This window comes from Pristiophorus japonicus, chromosome 3 (genome assembly GCF_044704955.1).
Source record: "Pristiophorus japonicus isolate sPriJap1 chromosome 3, sPriJap1.hap1, whole genome shotgun sequence".
NCBI lineage: Eukaryota > Metazoa > Chordata > Chondrichthyes > Pristiophoridae > Pristiophorus > Pristiophorus japonicus.
The window spans coordinates 75,234,407-75,255,192 of record NC_091979.1 but is presented as its reverse complement, the minus strand read 5'-3'; the positions used below and the strand labels follow the sequence as shown (position 1 = coordinate 75,255,192).

General features: G+C 44.6%; 1 protein-coding gene across 1 annotated transcript in view; it reads right to left on the bottom strand.

The window, feature by feature from the left end:
* Positions 1 to 17,002, bottom strand: part of insig2 (insulin induced gene 2) — a 46,265-nt gene extending 29,263 nt beyond the window's left edge. The window contains exon 1 of the mRNA XM_070874483.1: positions 16,818 to 17,002. The gene's annotated coding sequence lies outside the window, so the exon portion shown is untranslated. The remainder of the gene's footprint in view (positions 1 to 16,817) is intronic.
* Between the last annotated feature and the right edge of the window lie 3,784 nt (positions 17,003 to 20,786).

Below are 20,786 nucleotides of genomic sequence, written 5' to 3'. Positions count from 1 at the left end.
TCTAACTCCCTTTTGAATATATCTAATGAACTGACCTCAACAACTTTCTGTGGTAGAGAATTCCACATGCTTACAACTCTGAGTGAAGAAGTTTCTCTGCATCTTGGTCCTAAATGGCTTACCCATCCTTAGATTGACACCTGGTTCTGGACTTCCCCAACATCGGGAACATTCTTCCTGCATCTAACCTGTCCAATCCAGTCAGAATTTTATATATTTCTATGAGATCCCCTCTCATTCTTCTAAATTCCACTGAATACAAGCCTAGTCGATCCAGTCTTTCTTCATATGTCATTCCTGTCATCCCGGGAATCAGTCTGGTGAACCTTTGCTGCACTCCCTCAATAGCAAGAAAGTCCTTGCTCAGATTAGAAGACCAAAACTGTACACAATATTCAAGGTGTGGCTTCACCAAGGCCCTGTACAACTATAGTAAGACCTCCCTGCTCCTATACTCCAATCCTCTCGCTATCAAGGCCAACATGCCATTTGCCTTCTTCGCCGCCTGCTGAACCTGTATGCCAACTTTCAAATGACTGATGTACCATGACATCTAGGTCTCGGTGTGTAAATGTGGATTCTTTTCCCTCAATCTGGTTCAGCAAAATTACTGAAACGAATACCGTTTGTGCTTTAAACAAAGCAAGCCCCGATCGGGGACCTTATCAGACAGAAGGAATGCAACTCTGATAGAACTTCCTACGGACAAAGTGACGTTACATTGTAAAGGGACGACGGTTCTACATTTTCGGCAAAAGATAACAAGATAGGGCTAGAGTGACATCGTAGTTCAGCCTATCCCTTTTGATCCCCCTTTCCCTTTGTCCACTCATAAGCCGACCTAAGTATGGTCTGATTTTAAACAAAGACCTTCTGTTAATGTTTCAGGTTAATAACATGATTTAATAAGACCTTGAGGTTTTTCTGCAAGCTGTGGGTTTTGTTTCAATATGTGTTAGTGTTGTAACATTTCGAAGTCTCGAGTCTGAGATGTCATGGTTATTCCTCCATGAATTCTTTGTTAGCTTATACTGGCCCTATACAATTCCCACATTCTCAACTTCAATGTCTCTATACATTTTTAAACATTCACATTCCCCCCTTTTATCATTCCATGATAACCCTGGTGACTATTCCAGGAGTATCGCATTCAGCCGTTCGCACTCTCTTTCCTGATCCATATTGTTGTTATTGTCGAGTAGTTCTTTAGTTCGTTGGATCATAACTCGGGAGCCCTTGACCACAAGAGGGTTTGCTAACCTTGCCATCATTACTTTACAACAAAGGTTAAGGCAACCAACAATGTGATCAGCGAGATTGGTTATGTTTTCTGACCTATCAGGAATGTAAGTGCAACATTCAGATCCTATCAGGGCACACGTTCCCCCTTTCTCAGCTAACAGGTAATCGAGGGCCATTCGGTTTTGTAATGCTACGGTCCTTATTGCTACCATTTCAGCTGTGGTGCCCTCCAGAGCTTCAGCAGTATTGTTAGCTATCTGTTCCAATATCGTCTCCAGGTTCTGTACTTCATCCATGAGACGTCCTATCCTGATTGGGAACATCATGACCCCAAAGAACTTGTCGGCGGGGGTGATGGCTCGCTTGTATCGGCTGGAGACATGTGCTTCCGCCAGGGTACGTACTTGCCGCACAAATGGCACCACATATCCCAGATAACAGGACCCTGTCCATCTTCCGGGTCCCAGGACTGGGCCCACAAACCTCCACCTGTTTTATTCGGAAGGTGAGAGAGGATGGTGACTCGTGCACCTGTGGTGATGTTGAGACTGTTTGGGCATTTGCTGTACCCTATATGTCATGTCCCTTGTTACTGGTGTCATTTCGGGTTCGACATATGTCCCCGGTTGGTTCTTTCTCTGACTCATGGAGGAATAGCAATGACATCCCAGACTCGAGACTGCGAAATGTTACAACACTAACACATATTGAAACAAAACCCACAGCTTGCAGAAAAACCTCAAGGTCTTATTAAATCATGTTATTAACCTGAAACATTAACAGAAGGTCTTTGTTTAAAATCAGACCATACTTAGGTCAGCTTATGAGTGGACAAAGGGAAAGAGGGATCAAAAGGGATAGGCTGAACTAGGATGTCTCTCTAGCTCTATCTTGTTATCTTTTGCCGAAAATGTATAACCGTCGTGCCTTTACAATGTAACGTCACTTTGTCCGTAGGAAGTGAGTGCGTTCTATCAGAGTTGCATTCCTTCTGTCTGATAAGGTCCCCGATCGGGATTTGCTTTTTAAATAAAAGCTTGCTTTGTTTAAAGCACAAACGGTATTCGTTTCAGTAATTTTGCTGAACCAGATTGAGGTAAAAGAATCCAGAAGTCAACATTTGGTGTCAGAAGTGGGATCTCAACGGACGACTGCCGAAAACTTGCGAATTAAGAGCCAGATTAGCCTTGGACGAGACGAGGAGAAAGTGGCCACTGGAGTGAGTATGATTTCAATACTGCTCCAGTTTCCCCCGGTTTCAAAAGTCTGAGGAAAGTTTAGCCACTCGTTGGTTCTCAGGTAGTGTCTGACTGAGATCCAGGACAATCTGGTGAATACCTTTCAAACTTAGAATAGGGATAGAGATAGGGAAATTGCGCGGTGACGCAAACCAAGCGGCGACTTGGAAAGATAGGTTAGAATAGGCAAGTCTTGCGCGGTGACGCAAACCAAGCGGCGACTTGGAAAGATAGGTTAGAATAGGTAAGTCTGCCTGGGTTCGAGGCCCAGTGTCTGTGTGGGTTCGAGGCCCAAGTAGATCCGTGCGGCGACACGGAAAGTAGGGATAGATGATCAATCATGGATCCAAAAATTAATAGGAAAGAAAAGAGACTCTTGTGAATGTCTGTTTTAAATGAGAAATGCTGGTGTGATTTTTACTGTAAAAAAAAAAGCCAGGGAGTTGTGGTTTGTTTTAGCTCCACACACTTTTTCAAACAGAATGAAAGTTTTTTTAACCCTTCGTAGTGTTGTCCTGTATGTGGGAAGTTTAAGAGTGTGAACCTTATTGAATTACGTATATTTGGATGATAAGTTACAGAGCCAGGAAATGCACAAAGGATAGGTTTGTTGAGTAAAAAAAAAAGAAAAAAATACATGGTCCCGGTGGGTTAAAAAAAGGATTTGACATGCTCACTTACTTGTCGAAAGAAAACATTCAGAGAAGGCACAGCAAAACAACTGAGATGGATTCAAAAGGATTCAAAAAAATATTATATTAAATAACACGACCTTGAGGCTGGAACAATTGAGATAACGAAAAGCAGTCCACAGCCTACGTGCCAGACTTCCCTCTAGTTATGGAAAAGACAAAAAAAGAAGTAACGTATTAAATAGGTGCTGAAAGAAAATAAAAATGTTCTGAGATTTTAAATTATGAGAAAAATTCCACTGCAGTCTAAAAAAAATCACTCCTGTCGAGTTGGCAGAAAAACTCCATTAAATTAGGGCTTTCATTGACAGAAGGAGGACATATTAAAAACCGTAGCCGTCTTAAAGAAAGAGTGCACGCACGAGAAACGTACTCAGAGTTCCACTGGGACCTCTGAGAAATGTATCGATAGACTACTTAGTTAAAATGGTTGGCTTTGCATTGACCGAGGCTGATAACGAAATTGAATTTCAGTAAACAAATGTGTGGTCTCGTTTTAAATCAATTAAAAAATATATCTTTGGCAAGTACTTGAATAAGAAGTTAAAAAAATATTGGAGTTTAATCAAATGCTGCCTTTCCTGATGAAAAGATTTTTTTTTTCAGATGGTTACGTGATGTCACGTAATGACATCAGGTCTTCTTACAAACCTGTAAAGGAGTTAACCCTTTCCATTGAAAGCCATTTCATACTGAACATTATCAATTTGGATTTCTTAATAGAAAAAAGACTCACCTAACAGAGGAATGGTGCGATCGTCAGAATAAAAATAAAAACAGAACTAGCTTATGTAATAACACTTGCCTGATACAATAAAGAAATAGATACTCAAACAAAACAAATTGAAGAGTTAAAAGGCTAAGATAAATAAGCTGAAAGGGATCCACAAACCCAACTTAACCCTGACCTCCGATTTCACGGAGTGACCTCGACATGCATGGATATAATGCAGAATCAAGGGACTGTGGGCCCTGGTAAAGCAAACCCTGAGCCCAACTGAGCATGCCCGATTTCTAACTCGCCTCAGACGTGCTACTCATGATGCATTGTTGGTTGCTCACCCTAACGATGTCCAGGATCGCCTAAACGCTATTTTTAATGCTCTCACCACGACCCTTCAGAAGCCCATCAGTATGGCCGCAGTATTAGAAACTAAACCCAAACGAGAAGAAACTGCCGATGAATTCATGGAAAGATTTATTGAAATATACGGAAGTCAATCAGGAGATAATGCCTTCAGGGCAGGAGAGGATTCTCCTTAATTCTGCGCTATCCTACTTCAGTGCCTGCCCTATTCGGTTGCTCACGCTATCCAGTCAAATAATTGAGCAGATAACAGTAAAGCCCAGATGGAAAGGGCGGTTAAATATTATTGGCAGGAAAAGAAAGGAGAGGGGGGAGGTGCGCCCCCAACCCGGGTCAAGACTGAATACGTGACTAGAAAGGAAGAGCCGCCTCGGGTGGAAGGACCAAAACCTGACCCAAGGGGATACCAGATGGAACCGCAGTATTGCGTGCAGGGTTGGGTGGATAAACAGGGATACGGTTATATCAAACACCCAAATGGCCCGGGCCCTGCTAATTACGGACCGTCCTACTGTCCCCGGCCTGGTATGGGAAGAGGTGGGGGCTGGGAAAGACGAGATGGATGCTTTATTTGTGGGCAAGGACACTGGAATAGAAATTGTCCCTCCCGTCAGCACGAAAAAGGAAGAGGAGGGGGGCAAGGGGGGAGAGGATGGGGATGTTACACTAACTTCTCCCAGAACAACCCCTTTGGCCAACCGTCCCCCGATTCGTATTGACTACGTAGCTTGATTGTGCAGGGACCCTCCCCGGATGACGAACCGATGATATTGTTAAAAATTCGGAATGAGTGGCAACCCTTCTTGATAAGATACGGGAGCCTTCATGTCTTCTGTACAATCAAAGCTTAAACTCCCCACCTTCACTGAAACACAGGGACTGTCAGGATTCCTGGGACAAGTCTCTACATTCCCGGTGTCAGAACCGGTTAAAATGGGTTACCAGGAAGAATCGGTGGAACATCGATTTGTTATCACAACCAATCTGGACTGTAACTTGATGGCTAGAGACTCCTCTGCAAATTCCAGTTGCAGTTAGAGTATGGAGATGATGGGATTATTGTAAAACAGGGAACCCTTAAGCGGCAGTATTATACCACTAGAACCCCTCTGGACCTGCCGCAGGCACCCTATCACGTGACCCTAGCATACGATCCCAGTGGAAAGAATCAGGACCTGCAGAACTTTTATCAGGATCACGAAGGGGAAGTGAAGGAAATTCTATTAAGGGCTAGAGTGACTGGACCGGAAGGGAAGGCAGATTTTGTGGAAATGGACAGCCCCCAACGGTGGCACCACATATTACTCGTGAAGTATTACCTCCCCACCACTCTAAAGATTTGGGAGTTATGGTGCGCCAGGCTATAGACGAGGCTGACCCTACCAGCCGGGATGTGCAAATTGTAAAACATGGCCGAACAGTCCAATTCCACGGGGACCCCAAGAAGGTCTTAACGACTCTGCAGCATCATACTGGCTCTGACATACCTGACTATGTGGATCCTCATGTGTGGGCAGAGGACCCCTCCCAAGTAGGTTATACTCCCATTGATCCGATCGAGATCCCAGTGCAGGGCAATGAGAACTGGCCCTTATCCGACAGTACCCACTGAAATCACAGGTAATACCGAGTATCCACCGAGCTTTGGAGGCTAGCCGAGTCGAACCAATTTGCCAGTTTCCAGTCCCTTGCACGGCTAAACAAATGCGACAGTGGTTGGGGATGATCAATTACTGCAGATCCTGGATCCCTAATGTTGCCCTGATGACTAAGCACCTCACCCCGTATACAAATAAGTAAAGCAGCTTTGAAATAGAAACCGCAGATGTCCAAGCCTTTAAGGAACTAAAGACAGCCCTGCTGCAAGCTCCGGCTTTGGGCCGGCCCCTCGATGACCGGCCCTTTCAACTGTATTGTACAATTCTGAAAGACTGTGCTACTGTTGTCTTAACACCTCTCACTCCGTAGCTGCCCTCCTGGGCCAACTGCAGACTCAACACCTTACCATGGCCAGGCAAAGCAGATATGAGATCTACATACTAAACAATCCTAAGCTGACCTTTCGGCACTGTACTGCCATTAATCCGGCCTGTTTTCTTACTGAGCCGCCCCAAGATGAGGAAGAACCCAGTCATGATTGTTTATCTTTAATTTAAGAGGCCACATCAGTCAGGGAAGATTTAGTTGATGTACCAATGGAAGATCCAGACTATATTATGTATGTTGACGGAAGTTCTTCTCTTAATCCAGAAGGTACACGAATCTCAGGATACGCCATAGTAAACCAGGAGAATCAGGTCTTGGAATCTGCCGCTTTTGAAACCGCCTATTCTGCCCAACAAGCTGAACTATTCGCCCTCACCCGAGCCTGTATCTTGGCCAAAGATCTCAAAGTCAATATCTATACCGACTCTAGGTATGCCTTTGGGGTGGCCCATGATTTCGGACAATTATGGAAAAATAGGGGATTCCTAACCTCACAGGGGAATGAGATATCCCATAAGCAACTAGTATCTGATTTGTTGCAAGCCCTCATGCTCCCCAAGCACATTGCCATTGTTAAATGTACCGCCCACACCACCGGAAAATCCCCGGTTGATATAGGGAACCACTGTGCTGACAAAGAGGCTAAACAGGCCTATCGTGACCAACAGATGGTAGTGCCCAAAATGATGAGTCAGACTAAAAATCCTGCGAAGGACAAGTTAGCCTCGGAAAAACCAATGCCAACCATCCAAGATGTTATAAAACCACAGGAGGACGCTCCTGATAAAGATAAACTGTTGTGGAAATATTATGCATGTACTTATGACAATGTTTCTAAACTCTGGACCACTCCCGCGGAACAGACTTGCATGTCTGACGAGTTGGCTCTATGGGTTATTGAATGTATGCATTTTGCTACTCATTGTGGAGCAAGGACCACGAGTGATACACTTTTGGCTACTTGGTGGCACCCTAGACTCCAGGCACTCGCCCAGAACATCAGTAGTCGTTGCCTGGTTTGCCAGCAACATAATCCAGGGAAGGGAGTCCCCTGTGATTGGGGTAAAACGCCCCTACCCGAAGGTCCCTTTGAGACATTTCAGTTGGACTACATTGAGTTGCAAAAAGTTCAGTGTTACAAATATGTGTTAGTAATAGTAGATGTGTTTAGCAGATGAATTGAAGCCTACCCTACCCTGGACAATAAGGCTCAAACTGTTGTTAAGGTGTTAATGAGGGAAATTGTTCCTAGATATGGTATCTCAGCTCGACTGATGACCACCTATGTTCTTTCTCTGACTCAGGCTCTGCGACTAGCTCACAACCAGGTTCAAGATGCTCACCTCGACCTCCCAGTTTTACCCGAATTGTCCCTCGTGGCACCAGGGAAGTATGGATTCGGAAGGGATTAGAGCCACAATGGGAGGGGCCTTTTCAGGTGTTACTCACTACCCCCACTGCAGCCAAGGTTGAGGGGAAAAGTGCCTGGGTTCACCTGCACCACTGCAAGCTCATCACCCTCTAACAAACCTATTTTACTGGTTATTCTAACTCCTGTTTCTGTTCCAGACTTCCTCTTCTCCATAGCTGAACAAGGCCGTTGGCATCTTAATTGGAACGTGGACCAGTTTGAACTTTTACCCGTAGTGATAGACAGCCAGCTACACCGACGGTGACCTCAGAAGAGAGACGGGAAAACTGAACTCTTTTAATCAGCAAAATAATTGGACTATTTATCTGAATCCTGAGCCACAAGATGAAACTGTGTCTGTATGCCACAGTCTGTATAATAGTGTTGATATATGACAGTTTTGGCGCGTGGGAGGGGAGACAGAGACGAGAGCTCCATGTAAACACCTTTTTGTACATGTTTTATGTTTATGCGCAAAATGGGAACTTTGAGATGTTGGGTGTGTTCACATATCCCTATACATTCCAAAGGGGGAATTCCTTTGCGCCCCGTTCCACTGACCCTAACTGAGACTGTCAGATAGATTCAGAGCCAAACTATCACGAGAGGAGGGGGGCCAATACAATTAGTCAGACGATCCAGGGATGGTACCAACCAACCTACGACCGTGGAAAGGAACCCCCATTCTTAGCTCTGACCAATACCTCGGGGATTGGAAGGCCAACCGGGGACATATGTCTAACCCGAAATGACACCAGTAACAAGGGACATATCATAGGGTACAGCAAATGCCCAAACAGTCTCAACATCACCACAGGTGCACGAGTCACCATCCTCTCTCACCTTCCGAATGAAACAGGTGGAGGTTTGTGGACCCAGTCCTGGGACCCGGAAGGTGGACAGGGTCCTGTTATCTGGGATATGTGGTGCCATTTGTGCGGCAAGTACGTACCCTGGCGGAAGCACATGCCTCCAGCCGATACAAGCGAGCCATCACCCCCACCGACAAGTTCTTTGGGGTCATGATGTTCCCAATCAGGATAGGACGTCTCATGGATGAAGTACAGAACCTAGAGACGATATTGGAACAGATAGCTAACAATACTGCTGAAGCTCTGGAGGGCATCACAGCTGAAATGGTAGCAATAAGGACCGTAGCATTACAAAACCGAATGGCCCTCGATTACCTGTTAGCTGAGAAAGGGGGAACGTGTGCCCTGATAGGATCTGAATGTTGCACTTACATTCCTGATAGGTCAGAAAACATAACCAATCTCGCTGATCACATTGTTGGTTGCCTTAACCTTTGTTGTAAAGTAATGATGGCAAGGTTAGCAAACCCTCGTGGTCAAGGGCTCCCGAGTTATGATCCAACGAACTAAAGAACTACTCGACAATAACAACAATATGGATCAGGAAAGAGAGTGCGAACGGCTGAATGCGATACTCCTGGAATAGTCACCAGGGTTATCATGGAATGATAAAAGGGGGGAATGTGAATGTTTAAAAATGTATAGAGACATTGAAGTTGAGAATGTGGGAATTGTATAGGGCCAGTATAAGCTAACAAAGAATTCATGGAGGAATAACCATGACATCTCAGACTCGAGACTGCAAAATGTTACAACACTAACACATATTGAAACAAAACCCACAGCTTGCAGAAAAACCTCAAGGTCTTATTAAATCATGTTATTAACCTGAAACATTAACAGAAGGTCTTTGTTTAAAATCAGACCATACTTAGGTCAGCTTATGAGTGGACAAAGGAAAAGAGGGATCAAAAGGGATAGGCTGAACTAGGATGTCACTCTAGCCCTATCTTGTTATCTTTTGCCGAAAATGTATAACCGTCGTCCCTTTACAATGTAACGTCACTTTGTCCGTAGGAAGTGAGTGCGTTCTCAGAGTTGCATTCCTTCTGTCTGATAAGGTCCCCGATCGGGATTTGCTTTTTAAATAAAAGCTTGCTTTGTTTAAAGCACAAACGGTATTCGTTTCAGTAATTTTGCTGAACCAGATTGAGGGAAAAGAATCCAGAAATCAACAGGTACATCTCTCCTTTGACTAATCTGTCACCATTCAAATAATCTGCCTTCCTGTTTTTAAACCTCCAAAGTGGATAACCTCACATTTATCGACATTATACCGCATCTGCCATGTATTTGCCCACTCACCTAACCTGTAAGTCACCCTGCAGCCTCTTAGCATCCTCCTCACAGCTCACACTGCCACCCAGCTTAGTGTCATCTGCAAACTTGGATATATTACATTCAATTCCTTCGTCTAAATCATTAATGTATATTGTAAATAAGCTGAGGTCCCAGCACTGAACCTTGCGGTACCCCACTAGTCACCGCCTGCCATTCTGAAAAGGACCCGCTTATTCCTGCTCTTTGCTTCCTGTCTGCCAACTAGTTCTCTATCCACGTCAGTACATTATCCCCAATACCATGTGCTTTGATTTTGCACATTAATCTCGTGTGGGACCTTGTCAAAAGCCTTTTGAAAGTCTAAATACACCACATCCACTGGCTCCCCCTTGTCCACTCTACTAGTTACATCGTCAAAAGATTCTAGAAGATTTGTCAAGCATGATTTCTCTTTCATAAATTCATGCTGACTTGGACCGATCCCGTCACTGCTTTCACATCTTTAATCATTGATTCCAACATTTTCCCCACCACCGATGTCAGGCTGACCGGTCTATAATTACCTGTTTTCTCTTTCCCTCCTTTTTTAAAAAGTGGGGTTACATTAACTACCTTCCAGTCCATAGGAACTGATCCAGAGTATATAGAATGTTGGAAAATGATCACCAATGCATCCACTATTTCTAGGGCCACTTCCTTAGGTACTCTGGGATGCAGCCTTCAATCCCATCAATTTTCCTAACACAATTTGCTGACGAAGAAGGATTTCCTTTAGTTCCTCCTTCTCACTAGACCCTCGGTCCCCTAGTATTTCCGGGAGATTATTTGTGTCTTCCTTGGGTGAAGACAGAACCAAAGTATTTGTTCAATTGGTCTGCCATTTCTTTGTTCCCCATTATAAATTCGTCTGATTCTGACTGTGTCCCTGGCTCAAGACTGCCCTAAATGGAGGAAGTGCATCCAAGAGGGCGGTGAGCACCTCGAGTCTCAACGCCGAGAGCACGCAGAAATCAAGCGCAGGCAGCAGAAAGAGCGTGCGGCAAACCAGTCCCACCCACCCCTTCCCTCAATGACTATCTATCCCAGCTGTGACTCTCGTATTAGATTGTTCAGCCACCAAAGAACTCACTTCAGGAGTGGAAGCAAGTTTTCCTCAATTCCGAGGGACTACCTACGATGATGACAGAGGAGAGTGACAGAGCATTATTGAAGGGGGTGGGGCGATTAGCAATTATGCTCATCCTGCTACTCAAAGTGCTAATTTTTGTTGTTGTTGCCAGAGCTGCTGCCAACAATCCCTTTGAGGGAGACTGGTTCTGGTCATTTCCCACTCCATAGTGAACAGTTTCCAGCATACAGCATGTACTGCACTAAAATAGCATAAACGACCCAACTATGTTATAGGACCCCGCTATGCAATGATAAATGAGACGCCCATCTGTTTCCAAAGGAGGCCTGAATCGAGGCCCACTCAAAAATGGTATTATTATGCTTTAAATTGTAGAGCTAAGACTATGACTTCTTTAATCTAATGACAGATTAACTGATATGCGGCAATGATTCAGAGGCAATTCTAGTCTCTTCACTAGCAATGGCAATTGATTTGCCCTTTGCAGTATGGATCCAAGTGTCTTTATTACAAAGTTATCTTAAGCAAATTATTGACGGTTCTGAGTAGTTCTTGTTATAGTTCTTTTTTTGAATTCCACCCAAATTCAGTTTGTTTATGCAATCCCCTTTCTTCCCTTCATAAGCACAATGAACTTCAAGGAATCTGACCAAGGTCAAAAAGCTTTAAGCTTTAAGACGAATAAATATGTTCCAGGCGTTGTAACAATCTTCTTGCTACAAAATGTTCTGCTCAAGCAAATTCCATAATCCATAAATGATATCAGAACTTTATTCAACTGCCAATAACTCATCTCAAGAATTAAAATTCACAATGTTATCTGACCACTAAATCCAGGGAGAAAAATAAATCTGTTTTAGTCTTATTAAAATGACTTGATTCATTACTCTGTACAACTCAAGTACAGTTTTGTACTATGATACCATCATCGAAAGAATTAACTCTGTAATTGAGCAATCCCTGTAAGCAATTGATTAAAAATGGTCGTTGCAGAATTTTAGGCAGAATGACCTACTTCTGACCCAGCTAATAAAAGGATGGTACTTGTTCAACTTCTACACATCAATCCACTTTAACCAAGGGAGTGGGGGGGGGGGGGGGGCAGACAGAGAGGGGGGGTGGAGGCAGACAGAGAGGGGGGGTGGAGGCAGACAGAGAGGGGGGGTGGAGGCAGACAGAGAGGGGGGGTGGAGGCAGACAGAGAGGGGGGGTGGAGGCAGACAGAGAGGGGGGGTGGAGGCAGACAGAGAGGGGGGGTGGAGGCAGACAGAGAGGGGGGGTGGAGGCAGACAGAGAGGGGGGGTGGAGGCAGACAGAGAGGGGGGGTGGAGGCAGACAGAGAGGGGGGGTGGAGGCAGACAGAGAGGGGGGGTGGAGGCAGACAGAGAGGGGGGGTGGAGGCAGACAGAGAGGGGGGGTGGAGGCAGACAGAGAGGGGGGGTGGAGGCAGACAGAGAGGGGGGGTGGAGGCAGACAGAGAGGGGAGGTGGAGGCAGACAGAGAGGGGGGGTGGAGGCAGACAGAGAGGGGGGGTGGAGGCAGACAGAGAGGGGGGGTGGAGGCAGACAGAGAGGGGGGGTGGAGGCAGACAGAGAGGGGGGGTGGAGGCAGACAGAGAGGGGGGGTGGAGGCAGACAGAGAGGGGGGGTGGAGGCAGACAGAGAGGGGGGGTGGAGGCAGACAGAGAGGGGGGGTGGAGGCAGACAGAGAGGGGGGGTGGAGGCAGACAGAGAGGGGGGGTGGAGGCAGACAGAGAGGGGTGGGGGGGGGGGAGGCAGACAGAGAGGGGTGGGGGGAAACCGAGAAGACCGGACAGCGCGGGGTTGGAGGCAAGTTGCTGCTGTGTTTTTTCAATTTTTTTAATGTGTTGGGAGGTGGCTGTATGCTTCACTTTGCAGCCTCAGTTCGCATTGTGTCCCTGGTTACCATGACAGCCTAATCTTTTTGGCGCAGATCAAGGCTCCACCCCCAAAACTAAAGATCGGGTTCGGCTACGCCAAAATGGAGAGATGCAACAGGGAAACTTACAACACTTTCTTTTTTGCATATTTGGGGGCCCCCCCAAAAAAAAATCAGGTGTAACTCTTTAAGTACGCCAAAAAAATACTTTGGAGAAAATTGAGCCCCTAATAACTATCTAGTAACCCCTTTTGGAAAATGTACGAGTGGTTGGACAGATCTTCGGTGAAAACCAGACTGGGTGTAATTGTCATACCGTCCACAGTCAAATAGCCTATCTAAACTCACTATCTCAGATCACACATGAAGAATGGCCACTTGGGAAAGATACTGCAGATTGTGGTAGCACTTGGAACTGTACTTCAATACAGTCTGCACAAAAGGGAGAAAAACAGATGCATAATCAAGCTTCAGCTGGATCTACCTTTTCACCCCAAAAGTGCTATGCAATTCGGAAAGTCAGTCTTTGCCTTTGCTAATGCCATATTATAGAACTCACTGGCCAGTGGTCTTGAACAATCCTGATCACTATTCCAAACACTTTTATATTGTTACTTAACATTGAACTATGCCTGTAATGGGAATTAGTTTGTCACATGCTGTAGCCTTCATATTATTGATGCTCCACCTCTCAATCTATATCCATTTCTACTATTTTATTGAAATTATATTAGAAATGCCCATTGGGACCACTTTGACAAGGAATGCTTAGCTGGTTCAAGCAAAATTTAACTATTCAACATAAAAGATTTTTTTTCCTCCAAAATATTTTCTGAATAGAAAACATTAATTTTGTTACTGAAATCAGAGAACAAGCTTTAACTGTCATTTCATAATCTTAAATTTAACAGCTGGCAGCTAACATTTTTACCTATCCTTAACAGGTCATTCAACATCACATCAATTTGCATTTATATAGCGCCTTTAACATAATAAAATATCCCAAAGTGTTTCAGAGGCATAATACAAGAAAATAAACAATTAACCAAAAATAGAATTTTATAATCAATGTGTGTCTGTGAAGTGCCTTGGGACATTTTTCTACATTAAAAGGCACTATATAAATACAAGTTGTTGAAAATTCTTAATAGAAACCCTATCCAAATGAGTGAAGTTACGATAAATCTGATACAAATGGAACATGGAGAAAAGTAAATATACTAATATATTACAGGAATCCAGAAGGGAAGTTAGCAACTTTCAGGTATACAATCTTGATCTAAAGAATGTTGTATTCTCTAAAGATACTAAGTTTTGAAGAAAACCTAATTTTACACATAAAAAAAAGGATAGAGGATCTGAAATTCAATATTTTTAAATGTTCCCAAAGTTGTCAGTCGGTTTAGTTCATGTATTGGTGCCAATACACTACATGAAAATTAAACTTTTAAGCTGCTACACTTTAATGCTGTGCCAGTACATTTCTCAAATGGCACTCAATCTTCTCTGTCCTCGTGAAAAGAACTCCAGTTTCTCCACTCCATACTCATAACTAAAGCCTCTCATCTTCGGTATCGTACAGTAAGTGTCTTCTGCACCAGTGTAGTACTGAGGAAGTGCTGCACTGTCGGAGATGCCATCTTTCAGATGAGATGTTAAACCGAGATCCTGTTTGCCGTCTCAGGTGGACATAAAAGATCCCACCACACTATTCAAATGCCCTGGTCAACATTTATCCTTCAAGCAAAATCAGCTAAAAAGCAGATCATCTGGTCATTTATGGTTGTTTGTGGGGCCTTGCAGTGTGCAAATTGACTATTGCATTCACCTACAGTGACAACTTCATTCCCTATGAAGCATTTTAGACATCCTGGGCCGAAGTAGGGCACTATTTAAATGCAAGCTCTTTCTTTCTTTATAGCAAGCAACTTCAAGTAAATATGATAGAGCTGTTCAAAATTATGAGGTGGCCGAGAGGCATAAATTTAAGCTGGTCATCAAAAAAGGGAAGTTAGGAGAAAAGAAAATAGGCAGATAATGTCTTCTCAGAAACAGTGGTGGAAACAAAATCCATAACAACTTTTACAAAGAATGCAAATAAATATTTAAAAAATAGTAATTTTAAAATGGTATGGAGAAAGGGCAAGGGAATGTAACCATGTGAATAGCTCCTTTAGAGTGCCAGTGCAGGCTCTATGGCTGGAACAACATCTTTGATATATAAATTTTTGATTCAAGTTCCTACACACTTACATTCTTTGAGCAATGTTAGCATATTTAAGAAAACATGTGATCTGTATAAAATATGAATATTTAATAACCTGCATGAAACCACAACTGTCATTTCTCAAAGATTTTATGAATATATATTTCTTCGGCAGTTTCACACAGAACACAAACCATACGTAAAGGAGTACAGAGAAATTCATGACAGAAAATCCTAAATATTAGAACACAGGAGACAAGTGGCAGCAAATATGGCAAGACACTGAAATATATTGTAATTTCTAAGCTATGAACTCTTTGGCTTCGTATTAATTCCAATATAATTTCCACAAGACAGACTTTCGAAACTTTAATGTTACCAGAAAATAAATGCTACCTGGGAGTAAATAAATACTACCTGCAACAGCTGCCTCCATTCCATTCATAACATCCACTCAGTAGGAAGAAAAATATATATTTAAAATAAATCAACCTGATGTGCTATAAAGTATAACCATCTGATGAGGAATTAAAAGACAGTAACTCAATCATTGTAATTTTGTTGATTTTATAAAGTGCTTGGACTTTAACAGTCTAGATCACTGACCTTCATGTGATGAAATGTAATAACTGTTGTATTGTTTGAAAGCATACATCAGACTTTGAGGTTTGTTTACTCTCCTCTAATTTTAACTACATTCTAGTTAGGGCACTGAAGCAGATAAGTTAACAAGCTACTTTAGTTTACATCATAACTGTGAACTGATTGTGTATAGATGTTTCTGTGGGGGGGATAGTTGTGTTTTTTTTGGGGGGGAGGGGGGGGAGGCATTTGAAAATCCTTGTTTATTAAATAATTATGTTGAAAGAAAGAAATTATTTTGCACTTAATTCACACATTCTCAACAACATCCTAAAGTAGTTTACATAAAATGAATTACTTTTGCAGTCATTATGTAGGTAAATGCACCAGCCATTTTGCATACAGCAAGAACCCACAATGAGCCACTTTTTGGGGGGTGTTGGATGAGAAGGGAACGTTGGGCCAGGACACCAGGAAAACGTCTTACATTTTTTCAAACATGATCCTTTAATGTCCATCTGAACAGGCAAGCTTGGTTTGACATGGATAGCACCTCTGATAATGCAGCACTCCTTCAAGTACTCCACTGGAGTTTCAGGTTAGATCAGATTATGAGCTATGGCTGGACTGCCATCACTTGGAGGTTTACTTCTTGATAAGTCTACCGTATGGGGTCCCCATTACCAAACCTCCGTATAAAACCACCAGCTGCAGCACAATCTTTGCTCTGCTTGCGATATACGGTGTCGACAGAGCCTGGAGCTCAGTATCAACCTGCAGTACCAGTGTGATTAATAAAACAATACAAGTTTGAACAGTGTCCGTTGGAGCCAGTCCGAAGCAGAGTTTTCTCTATCGGGACGGAGCGCTGTGGACAATTTGGTGGCACAGGTGTGAAACAACCCCCGCAGCGTTCAACAGCTTTGATGTCTAAGTGGCAAACGGCACACAGATGACCACATTTAACCCTGGCCGGGGCGCCTGAACAGCTGTAGTTTTAATAGTACCAATAGTAAAATAAAGACTTTCCGTTAAAACAAATTGAATGCACGCCGATGCCAAGTGCCCGACCGCCCTCCCTCACACTCACTGAACCCCCAAAACCCTTTCCTGCGGGATCCCAGCAGCACCGTAGGCCACACGCAGTGCGGCGCAGCCTGCTTCCGCCAAATAGCTTCAACCAGGCTCTTACCCGAGTCGAATTGAGCTGCCCGCCGCTCTCTGAGCCCACAGCGGGAAGGCTGCCTCTCAGACCGTGTCTGTCCAGGCCGCTCCTCCTCCTCCAACCGCCGCTACTACTGTCCGCCAAACCGCATCGCTCCCAGACACCGAGCACAAACACAGCGGCGCGTGCGCGCGCACCTCTGCTGGCGCTGCCCCGATCTACGCACGAGTTCGCTCTCGCGCGTGCGCGCTCCCGACCGACGCGTGGGTTCGCGAGATATCGCGTGCGCGGCAAGGGGTTGCGAGAGCTCGCTCACGTGCACGCGTCTTTGTTAGGCAGGTTGTCGTGGAACACACGGCTGGGTCATTCAGCCCCTCCAACCTGTTCCGCCATTCAATGAGATCCTGGCTGATCTGTATCCTTACTCCATTCTGACCAGAGGTCATCCACCCTCTGTTTTTCTCTCTCTCTCCACAGGTGCTGCCTGACCTGTTGAGTATTTCCAGCATAGAAACATAGAAAATAGGTGCAGGAGTAGGCCATTCGGCCCTTCTAGCCTGCACCGCCATTCAATGAGTTCATGGCTGAACATGCAACTTCAGTACCCCATTCCTGCTTTCTCACCAAAACCCTTGATTCCCCGAGTAGTAAGGACTTCATCTAACTCCTTTTTGAATATATTTAGTGAATTGGCCTCAACAACTTTCTGTGGTAGAGAATTCCACAGGTTCACCACTCTCTGGGTGAAGAAATTCCTCCTCATCTCGGTCCTAAATGGCTTCCCCCTTATCCTTAGACTGTGTCCCCTGGTTCTGGACTTCCCCAACATTGGGAACATTCTTCCTGCATCTAACCTGTCTAACCCCGTCAGAATTTTAAATGTTTCTAAGAGGTCCCCTCTCATTCTTCTGAACTCCAGTGAATACAAGCCCAGTTGATCCAGTCTTTCTTGATAGGTCAGTCCCGCCATCCCAGGAATCAGTCTGGTGAACCTTCGCTGCACTCCCTCAATAGCAAGAATGTCCTTCCTCAGGTTAGGAGACCAAAACTGTACACAATACTCCAGGTGTGGCCTCACCAATGCCCTGTACAACTGTAGCAACACCTCCCTGCCCCTGTACTCAAATCCCCTTGCTATGAAGGCCAACATGCCATTTGCTTTCTTAACCGCCTGCTGCACCTGCATGCAAAGAGTAGGAGTAAATGGGTACTTTTCAGAATGGCAGGCAGTGACTAGTGGGGTACCGCAAGGTTCTGTGCTGGGGCCCCAGCTGTTTACACTGTACATTAATGATTTAGATGAGGGGATTAAATGTAGTATCTCCAAATTTGCGGATGACACTAAGTTGGGTGGCAGTGTGAGCTGCGAGGAGGATACTGTGAGGCTGCAGAGCGACTTGGACAGGTGAGGTGAGTGGGCAAATGCATGGCAGATGAAGTATAATGTGGATAAATGTGAGGTTATCCACTTTGGTGGTAAAAACAGAGAGACAGACTATTATCTGAATGGTGACAGATTAGGAAAAGGGGAGGTGCAAAGAGACCGGGGTGTCATGGTACATCAGTCATTGAAGGTTGGCATGCAGGTGCAGCAGACGGTTAAGAAAGCAAATGGCATGTTGGCCTACATAGCAAGGGGATTTGAGTACAGGGGCAGGGAGGTGTTGCTACAGTTGTACAGGGCATTGGTGAGGCCACACCTGGAGTATTGTGTACAGTTTTGGTCTCCTAACCTGAGGAAGGACATTCTTGCTATTGAGGGAGTGCAGCGAAGGTTCACCAGACTGATTCCCGGGATGGCGGGACTGACCTATCAAGAAAGACTGGATCAACTGGGCTTGTATTCACTGGAGTTCAGAAGAATGAGAGGGGACCTCATAGAAACATTTAAAATTCTGACGGGGTTAGACAGGTTAGATGCAGGAAGAATGTTCACAATGTTGGGGAAGTCCAGAACCAGAGGTCACAGTCTAAGGATAAGGGGTAAGCCATTTAGGACCGAGATGCGGAGGAACTTCTTCACCCAGAGAGTGGTGAACCTGTGGAATTCTCTACCACAGAAAGTTGTTGAGGCCAATTCACTAAATATATTCAAAACGGAGTTAGATGAGGTCCTTACTACTAGGGGGATCAAGGGGTATGGCGAGAAAGCAGGAATGGGGTACTGAAGTTGAATGTTCAGCCATGAACTCATTGAATGGCGGTGCAGGCTAGAAGGGCCGAATGGCCTACTCCTGCACCTATTTTCTATGTTTCTATGTTTCTATGCCAACCTTCAATGACTGATGTACCATGACACCCAGGTCTCTTTGCACCTCCCCTTTTCCTAATCTGTCACCATTCAGATAATAGTCTGTCTCTCTGTTTTTACCACCAAAGCGGATAACCTCACATTTATCCACATTATACTTCATTTTCTGTTTTTATCTCTTAACTCCATTTACCCACCTTAACTCCATATCCCTTAGAAACATAGAAACATAGAAACTAGGTGCAGGAGTAGGCCATTCGGCCCTTCTAGCCTGCACCGCCATTCAATGAGTTCATGGCTGAACATGCAACTTCAGTACCCCATTCCTGCTTTCTCACCAAAACCCTTGATTCCCCGAGTAGTAAGGACTTCATCTAACTCCTTTTTGAATATATTTAGTGAATTGGCCTCAACAACTTTCTGTGGTAGAGAATTCCACAGGTTCACCACTCTCTGGGTGAAGAAATTCCTCCTCATCTCGGTCCTAAATGGCTTCCCCCTTATCCTTAGACTGTGTCCCCTGGTTCTGGACTTCCCCAACATTGGGAACATTCTTCCTGCATCTAACCTGTCTAACCCCGTCAGAATTTTAAATGTTTCTATGAGGTCCCCTCTCATTCTTCTGAACTCCAGTGAATACAAGCCCAGTTGATCCAGTCTTTCTTGATAGGTCAGTCCCGCCATCCCGGGAATCAGTCTGGTGAACCTTCGCTGCACTCTCTCAATAGCAAGAATGTCCTTCCTCAGGTTAGGAGACCAAAACTGTACACAATACTCCAGGTGTGGCCTCACCAAGGCCCTGTACAATTGTAGCAACACCTCCCTGCCCCTGTACTCAAATCCCCTCGCTATGAAGGCCAACATGCCATTTGCTTTCTTAACCGCCTGCTGTACCTGCATGCCAACCTTCAATGACTGATGTACCATGACACCCAGGTCTCTTTGCACCTCCCCTTTTCCTAATCTGTCACCATTCAGATAATAGTCTGTCTCTCTGTTTTTACCACCAAAGTGGATAACCTCACATTTATCCACATTATACTTCATCTGCCATGCATTTGCCCACTCACCTAACCTATCCAAGTCGCTCTGCAGCCTCATAGCATCCTCCTCACAGCTCACACTGCCACCCAACTTAGTGTCATCCGCAAATTTGGAGATACTACATTTAATCCCCTCGTCTAAATCATTAATGTACAGTGTAAACAGCTGGGGCCCCAGCACAGAACCTTGCGGTACCCCACTAGTCACTGCCTGCCATTCTGAAAAGTCCCCATTTACTCCTACTCTTTGCTTCCTGTCTGACAACCAGTTCTCAATCCATGTCAGCACACTACCCCCAATCCCATGTGCTTTAACTTTGCACATTAATCTCTTGTGTGGGACCTTGTCGAAAGCCTTCTGAAAGTCCAAATATACCACATCAACTGGTTCTCCCTTGTCCACTCTACTGGAAACATCCTCAAAAAATTCCAGAAGATTTGTCAAGCATGATTTCCCTTTCACAAATCCATGCTGACTTGGACCTATCATATTACCTCTTTCCAAATGCACTGCTATGACATCCTTAATAACTGATTCCATCATTTTACCCACTACCGATGTCAGGCTGACCGGTCTATAATTCCCTGTTTTCTCTCTCCCTCCTTTTTTAAAAAGTGGGGTTACATTGGCTACCCTCCACTCCATAGGAACTGATCCAGAGTCAATGGAATGTTGGAAAATGACTGTCAATGCATCCACTA